Here is a 7,500-nt window from a genome sequence, read left to right as displayed (position 1 = left end):
TTACAGCTGTTTTATCAAGACAATGTGTTCGTTTTGTAAAATATAGTTCCGGTCTGGTGTGGCACCCCAGCTAACGCACAACGTTGCCACAACGTTGCCACAACGTTTCGTGTTAGCAGGGACTGTCTGCGGCGCGCTGGTGTGTCCCGGACTTTAGAGTAGAGAGACAGTTCATTTGCAAGTATCAGCGGCAGAAACGGATATTGCCTTCCCTTTAAGTAGAGCGTCAGGGACAGCCTCCCTGGCTTACGGCCATACTAGCCTGAATACGCCCGATCTCGGAAGCTAAGCAGGCTCGGGCCTGGTCAGTACTTGGATGGGAGACCGCCTGGGATTACCAGGTGCTGTAAGCTTTTGCATCTTTTACACACCAGAGGGCGACAAATCACGAGTTTTAACTTTGGATACACGCAATTTCATCATTATTTCACATTTGACTTCCCCAAATACACAGGCATACAATAGATCTTGTTCTCCAACGTAAACGGTCCCTAGTAACTAGGGTACATTCGTAAATAAATTGAGCATCATGGCTAGAAGTGACTAAATGTTGCCTAATCTTTCTCATCGAGAAATGACACAATTACAGCAACACAAAAAGGAACTCCACCGGACAAAGTTCAGTGCTCACAAGGAGCCTCATTCAACACACACGGTTCCATTCCCATTCATGCAAAGCACGAAAGTGTAAAACTTGGGAACATACTTGAGAGCAAAGATCACATTCAATCTCATTCAAGGCACGGATGTGAATGCAACGGGATGAAATTACTGAAATGATGCCTGCCCTCGAACTGTGATGATGGACTACCCGACTCGCCAATAATATTGGGTTCTGGTGTATTGAAATACAGGAGCTGCTGGATTTGTGTGTTTTCTTACCCCCTCACCATAGTTTGTCAAATGTTTAAACAACTGAACTTATATTCAAGGTTTGTTTCTCTTCATATGTTTTACTGGTTTACATTTGTCTCAGCAACCTGTTGAATGATTCTTCTGCTTTCAAAACAAAATGACAACAGGATGAATGCACACACTTGAAAATACAATACATGCAATGTTATGCATCATAGTGATGCAACCTCCTTTCAGTTTCATACTGCATGTCAATTGAAATCCTTACTGAAATGCACACCTTCTCAAGATTGCGCTTGACTGGCGTGTCAGGCACTCAATTACAGCTGTATTATCAAGACAATGTGTTCGTTTTGTAAAATATAGTTCCGGTCTGGTGTGGCACCCCAGCTAACGCACAACGTTGCCACAACGTTTCGTGTTAGCAGGGACTGTCTGCGGCGCGCTGGTGTGTCCCGGACTTTAGAGTAGAGAGACAGTTCAACTGCAAGTATGAGCGGCAGAAACGGATATTGCCTTCCCTTTAAGTAGAGCGTCAGGGACAGCCTCCCTGGCTTACGGCCATACTAGCCTGAATACGCCCGATCTCGTCCGATCTCGGAAGCTAAGCAGGCTCGGGCCTGGTCAGTACTTGGATGGGAGACCGCCTGGGAATACCAGGTGCTGTAAGCTTTTGCATCTTTTACACACCAGAGGGCGACAAATCACGAGTTTTAACTTTGGATACACGCAATTTCATCATTATTTCAGATTTGACTTCCCCAAATACACAGGCATACAATAGATCTTGTTCTCCAACGTAAACGGTCCCTAGTAACTAGGGTACATTCGTAAATAAATTGAGCATCATGGCTAGAAGTGACTAAATGTTGCCTAATCTTTCTCATCGAGAAATGACACAATTACAGCAACACAAAAAGGAACTCCACCGGACAAAGTTCAGTGCTCACAAGGAGCCTCATTCAACACACACGGTTCCATTCCCATTCATGCAAAGCACGAAAGTGTAAAACTTGGGAACATACTTGAGAGCAAAGATCACATTCAATCTCATTCAAGGCACGGATGTGAATGCAACGGGATGAAATTACTGAAATGATGCCTGCCCTCGAACTGTGATGATGGACTACCCGACTCGCCAATAATATTGGGTTCTGGTGTATTGAAATACAGGAGCTGCTGGATTTGTGTGTTTTCTTACCCCCTCACCATAGTTTGTCAAATGTTTAAACAACTGAACTTATATTCAAGGTTTGATTCTCTTCATATGTTTTACTGGTTTACATTTGTCTCAGCAACCTGTTGAATGATTCTTCTGCTTTCAAAACAAAATGACAACAGGATGAATGCACACACTTGAAAATACAATACATGCAATGTTATGCATCATAGTGATGCAACCTCCTTTCAGTTTCATACTGCATGTCAATTGAAATCCTTACTGAAATGCACACCTTCTCAAGATTGCGCTTGACTGGCGTGTCAGGCACTCAATTACAGCTGTTTTATCAAGACAATGTGTTCGTTTTGTAATATATAGTTCCGGTCTGGTGTGGCACCCCAGCTAACGCACAACGTTGCCACAATGTTGCCACAACGTGGCGTGTTAGCAGGGACTGGCTGCGGCGCGCTGGTGTGTCCCGGGCTTTAGAGTAGAGAGACAGTTCAACTGTAAGTATGAACGGCAGAAACGGATATTGCCTTCCCTTTAAGTAGAGCGTCAGGGACAACCTCCCTGGCTTACGGCCATACTAGCCTGAATACGCCCGATCTCATCCGATCTCGGAAGCCAAGCGGGCTCGGGCCTGGTCAGTACTTGGATGGGAGACCCCCTGGGAATACCAGGTGCTGTAAGCTTTTGCACCTTTTACACACCAGAGGGCGACAAATCACGAGTTTTAACTTTGGATACACACAATTTCATCATTATTTCAGATTTTACTTCCCCAAATACACAGGCATACAATAGATCTTGTTCTCCAACGTAAACGGTCCCTAGTAACTAGGGTACATTCGTAAATAAATTGAGCATCATGGCTAGAAGTGACTAAATGTTGCCTAATCTTTCTCATCGAGAAATGACACAATTACAGCAACACAAAAAGGAACTCCACCGGACAAAGTTCAGTGCTCACAAGGAGCCTCATTCAACACACACGGTTCCATTCCCATTCATGCAAAGCACGAAAGTGTAAAACTTGGGAACATACTTGAGAGCAAAGATCACATTCAATCTCATTCAAGGCACGGATGTGAATGCAACGGGATGAAATTACTGAAATGATGCCTGCCCTCGAACTGTGATGATGGACTACCCGACTCGCCAATAATATTGGGTTCTGGTGTATTGAAATACAGGAGCTGCTGGATTTGTGTGTTTTCTTACCCCCTCACCATAGTTTGTCAAATGTTTAAACAACTGAACTTATATTCAAGGTTTGTTTCTCTTCATATGTTTTACTGGTTTACATTTGTCTCAGCAACCTGTTGAATGATTCTTCTGCTTTCAAAACAAAATGACAACAGGATGAATGCACACACTTGAAAATACAATACATGCAATGTTATGCATCATAGTGATGCAACCTCCTTTCAGCTTCATACTGCATGTCAATTGAAATCCTTACTGAAATGCACACCTTCTCAAGATTGAGCTTGACTGGCGTGTCAGGCACTCAATTACAGCTGTTTTATCAAGACAATGTGTTCGTTTTGTAAAAAATAGTTCCGGTCTGGTGTGGCACCCCAGCTAACGCACAACGTTGCCACAATGTGGCATGTAAGCAGGGACTGTCTGCGGCGCGCTGGTGTGTCCCGGGCTTTAGAGTAGAGAGACAGTTCAACTGTAAGTATGAACGGCAGAAACGGATATTGCCTTCCCTTTAAGTAGAGCGTCAGGGACAGCCTCCCTGGCTTACGGCCATACTAGCCTGAATACGCCCGATCTCGTCTGATCTCGGAAGCTAAGCAGGCTCGGGCCTGGTCAGTACTTGGATGGGAGACCGCCTGGGAATACCAGGTGCTGTAAGCTTTTGCATCTTTTACACACCAGAGGGCGACAAATCACGAGTTTTAACTTTGGATACACGCAATTTCATCATTATTTCAGATTTGACTTCCCCAAATACACAGGCATCCAATAGATCTTGTTCTCCAACGTAAACGGTCCGTAGTAACTAGGGTACATTCGTAAATAAATTGAGCATCATGGCTAGAAGTGACTAAATGTTGCCTAATCTTTCTCATCGAGAAATGACACAATTACAGCAACACAAAAAGGAACTCCACCGGACAAAGTTCAGTGCTCACAAGGAGCCTCATTCAACACACACGGTTCCATTCCCATTCATGCAAAGCACGAAAGTGTAAAACTTGGGAACATACTTGAGAGCAAAGATCACATTCAATCTCATTCAAGGCACGGATGTGAATGCAACGGGATGAAATTACTGAAATGATGCCTGCCCTCGAACCCGGATGATGGACTACCCGACTCGCCAATAATATTGGGTTCTGGTGTATTGAAATACAGGAGCTGCTGGATTTGTGTGTTTTCTTACCCCCTCACCATAGTTTGTCAAATGTTTAAACAACTGAACTTATATTCAAGGTTTGTTTCTCTTCATATGTTTTACTGGTTTACATTTGTCTCAGCAACCTGTTGAATGATTCTTCTGCTTTCAAAACAAAATGACAACAGGATGAATGCACACACTTGAAAATACAATACATGCAATGTTATGCATCATAGTGATGCAACCTCCTTTCAGTTTCATACTGCATGTCAATTGAAATCCTTACTGAAATGCACACCTTCTCAAGATTGCGCTTGACTGGCGTGTCAGGCACTCAATTACAGCTGTTTTATCAAGACAATGTGTTCGTTTTGTAAAATATAGTTCCGGTCTGGTGTGGCACCCCAGCTAACGCACAACGTTGCCACAACGTTTCGTGTTAGCAGGGACTGTCTGCGGCGCGCTGGTGTGTCCCGGACTTTAGAGTAGAGAGACAGTTCAACTGCAAGTATGAGCGGCAGAAACGGATATTGCCTTCCCTTTAAGTAGAGCGTCAGGGACAGCCTCTCTGGCTTACGGCCATACTAGCCTGAATACGCCCGATCTCGTCCGATCTCGGAAGCTAAGCCGGCTCGGGCCTGGTCAGTACTTGGATGGGAGACCGCCTGGGAATACCAGGTGCTGTAAGCTTTTGCATCTTTTACACACCAGAGGGCGACAAATCACGAGTTTTAACTTTGGATACACGCAATTTCATCATTATTTCAGATTTGACTTCCCCAAATACACAGGCATCCAATAGATCTTGTTCTCCAACGTAAACGGTCCGTAGTAACTAGGGTACATTCGTAAATAAATTGAGCATCATGGCTAGAAGTGACTAAATGTTGCCTAATCTTTCTCATCGAGAAATGACACAATTACAGCAACACAAAAAGGAACTCCACCGGACAAAGTTCAGTGCTCACAAGGAGCCTCATTCAACACACACGGTTCCATTCCCATTCATGCAAAGCACGAAAGTGTAAAACTTGGGAACATACTTGAGAGCAAAGATCACATTCAATCTCATTCAAGGCACGGATGTGAATGCAACGGGATGAAATTACTGAAATGATGCCTGCCCTCGAACTGTGATGATGGACTACCCGACTCGCCAATAATATTGGGTTCTGGTGTATTGAAATACAGGAGCTGCTGGATTTGTGTGTTTTCTTACCCCCTCACCATAGTTTGTCAAATGTTTAAACAACTGAACTTATATTCAAGGTTTGTTTCTCTTCATATGTTTTACTGGTTTACATTTGTCTCAGCAACCTGTTGAATGATTCTTCTGCTTTCAAAACAAAATGACAACAGGATGAATGCACACACTTGAAAATACAATACATGCAATGTTATGCATCATAGTGATGCAACCTCCTTTCAGTTTCATACTGCATGTCAATTGAAATCCTTACTGAAATGCACACCTTCTCAAGATTGCGCTTGACTGGCGTGTCAGGCACTCAATTACAGCTGTATTATCAAGACAATGTGTTCGTTTTGTAAAATATAGTTCCGGTCTGGTGTGGCACCCCAGCTAACGCACAATGTTGCCACAACGTTTCGTGTTAGCAGGGACTGTCTGCGGCGCGCTGGTGTGTCCCGGACTTTAGAGTAGAGAGACAGTTCAACTGCAAGTATGAGCGGCAGAAACGGATATTGCCTTCCCTTTAAGTAGAGCGTCAGGGACAGCTTACGGCCATACTAGCCTGAATACGTCCGATCTCAGAAGCTAAGCAGGCTCGGGCCTGGTCAGTACTTGGATGGGAGACCGCCTGGGAATACCAGGTGCTGTAAGCTTTTGCATCTTTTACACACCAGAGGGCGACAAATCACGAGTTTTAACTTTGGATACACGCAATTTCATCATTATTTCAGATTTGACTTCCCCAAATACACAGGCATACAATAGATCTTGTTCTCCAACGTAAACGGTCCCTATTAACTAGTGTACATTTGTAAATAAATTGAGCATCATGGCTAGAAGTGACTAAATGTTGCCTAATCTTTCTCATCGAGAAATGACACAATTACAGCAACACAAAAAGGAACTCCACCGGACAAAGTTCAGTGCTCACAAGGAGCCTCATTCAACACACACGGTTCCATTCCCATTCATACAAAGCACGAAAGTGTAAAACTTGGGAACATACATGAGAGCAAAGATCACATTCAATCTCATTCAAGGCACGGATGTGAATGCAACGGGATGAAATTACTGAAATGATGCCTGCCCTCGAACTGTGATGATGGACTACCCGACTCGCCAATAATATTGGGTTCTGGTGTATTGAAATACAGGAGCTGCTGGATTTGTGTGTTTTCTTACCCCCTCACCATAGTTTGTCAAATGTTTAAACAACTGAACTTATATTCAAGGTTTGTTTCTCTTCATATGTTTTACTGGTTTACATTTGTCTCAGCAACCTGTTGAATGATTCTTCTGCTTTCAAAACAAAATGACAACAGGATGAATGCACACACTTGAAAATACAATACATGCAATGTTATGCATCATAGTGATGCAACCTCCTTTCAGTTTCATACTGCATGTCAATTGAAATCCTTACTGAAATGCACAACTTCTCAAGATTGCGCTTGACTGGCGTGTCAGGCACTCAATTACAGCTGTATTATCAAGACAATGTGTTCGTTTTGTAAAATATAGTTCCGGTCTGGTGTGGCACCCCAGCTAACGCACAACGTTGCCACAACGTGGCGTGTTAGCAGGGACTGTCTGCGGCGCGCTGGTGTGTCCCGGGCTTTAGAGTAGAGAGACAGTTCAACTGTAAGTATGAACGGCAGAAACGGATATTGCCTTCCCTATAAGTAGAGCGTCAGGGACAGCCTCCCTGGCTTACGGCCATACTAGCCTGAATACGCCCGATCTCGTCCGATCTCGGAAGCTAAGCAGGCTCGGGCCTGGTCAGTACTTGGATGGGAGACCGCCTGGGAATACCAGGTGCTGTAAGCTTTTGCATCTTTTACACACCAGAGGGCGACAAATCACGAGTTTTAACTTTGGATACACGCAATTTCATCATTATTTCAGATTTGACTTCCCCAAATACACAGGCATACAATA

At 43.9% G+C, this 7,500-nt stretch overlaps 5 non-coding genes and 2 pseudogenes across 5 annotated transcripts; all 7 read left to right on the top strand.

The window, feature by feature from the left end:
* Positions 1 to 244: 244 nt before the first annotated feature.
* On the top strand, positions 245 to 353 carry LOC136735497 (uncharacterized; annotated as a pseudogene).
* A 1,055-nt stretch (positions 354 to 1,408) lies between these two features.
* On the top strand, positions 1,409 to 1,527 carry LOC136735582 (5S ribosomal RNA). Its single transcript, XR_010811119.1, has one exon. It is a non-coding gene; the product is annotated as a 5S ribosomal RNA (ribosomal RNA).
* A 1,066-nt stretch (positions 1,528 to 2,593) lies between these two features.
* Positions 2,594 to 2,712, top strand: LOC136735844 (5S ribosomal RNA). Its single transcript, XR_010811370.1, has one exon. It is a non-coding gene; the product is annotated as a 5S ribosomal RNA (ribosomal RNA).
* A 1,055-nt stretch (positions 2,713 to 3,767) lies between these two features.
* Positions 3,768 to 3,886, top strand: LOC136735725 (5S ribosomal RNA). Its single transcript, XR_010811256.1, has one exon. It is a non-coding gene; the product is annotated as a 5S ribosomal RNA (ribosomal RNA).
* Positions 3,887 to 4,941: 1,055 nt separating this feature from the next.
* On the top strand, positions 4,942 to 5,060 carry LOC136735976 (5S ribosomal RNA). The gene has a single exon (XR_010811503.1). It is a non-coding gene; the product is annotated as a 5S ribosomal RNA (ribosomal RNA).
* Positions 5,061 to 6,106: 1,046 nt separating this feature from the next.
* LOC136735516 (uncharacterized) lies at positions 6,107 to 6,215 on the top strand (annotated as a pseudogene).
* A 1,055-nt stretch (positions 6,216 to 7,270) lies between these two features.
* Positions 7,271 to 7,389, top strand: LOC136735581 (5S ribosomal RNA). The gene has a single exon (XR_010811118.1). It is a non-coding gene; the product is annotated as a 5S ribosomal RNA (ribosomal RNA).
* The last annotated feature ends 111 nt before the right edge of the window (positions 7,390 to 7,500 follow it).

The sequence above is a fragment of the Amia ocellicauda genome, unplaced genomic scaffold (genome assembly GCF_036373705.1).
Source record: "Amia ocellicauda isolate fAmiCal2 unplaced genomic scaffold, fAmiCal2.hap1 HAP1_SCAFFOLD_41, whole genome shotgun sequence".
Classification (NCBI taxonomy): domain Eukaryota; kingdom Metazoa; phylum Chordata; class Actinopteri; order Amiiformes; family Amiidae; genus Amia; species Amia ocellicauda.
Note: the sequence above shows the minus strand (reverse complement) of the source record. Positions and strands in the feature narration are given on the sequence as shown.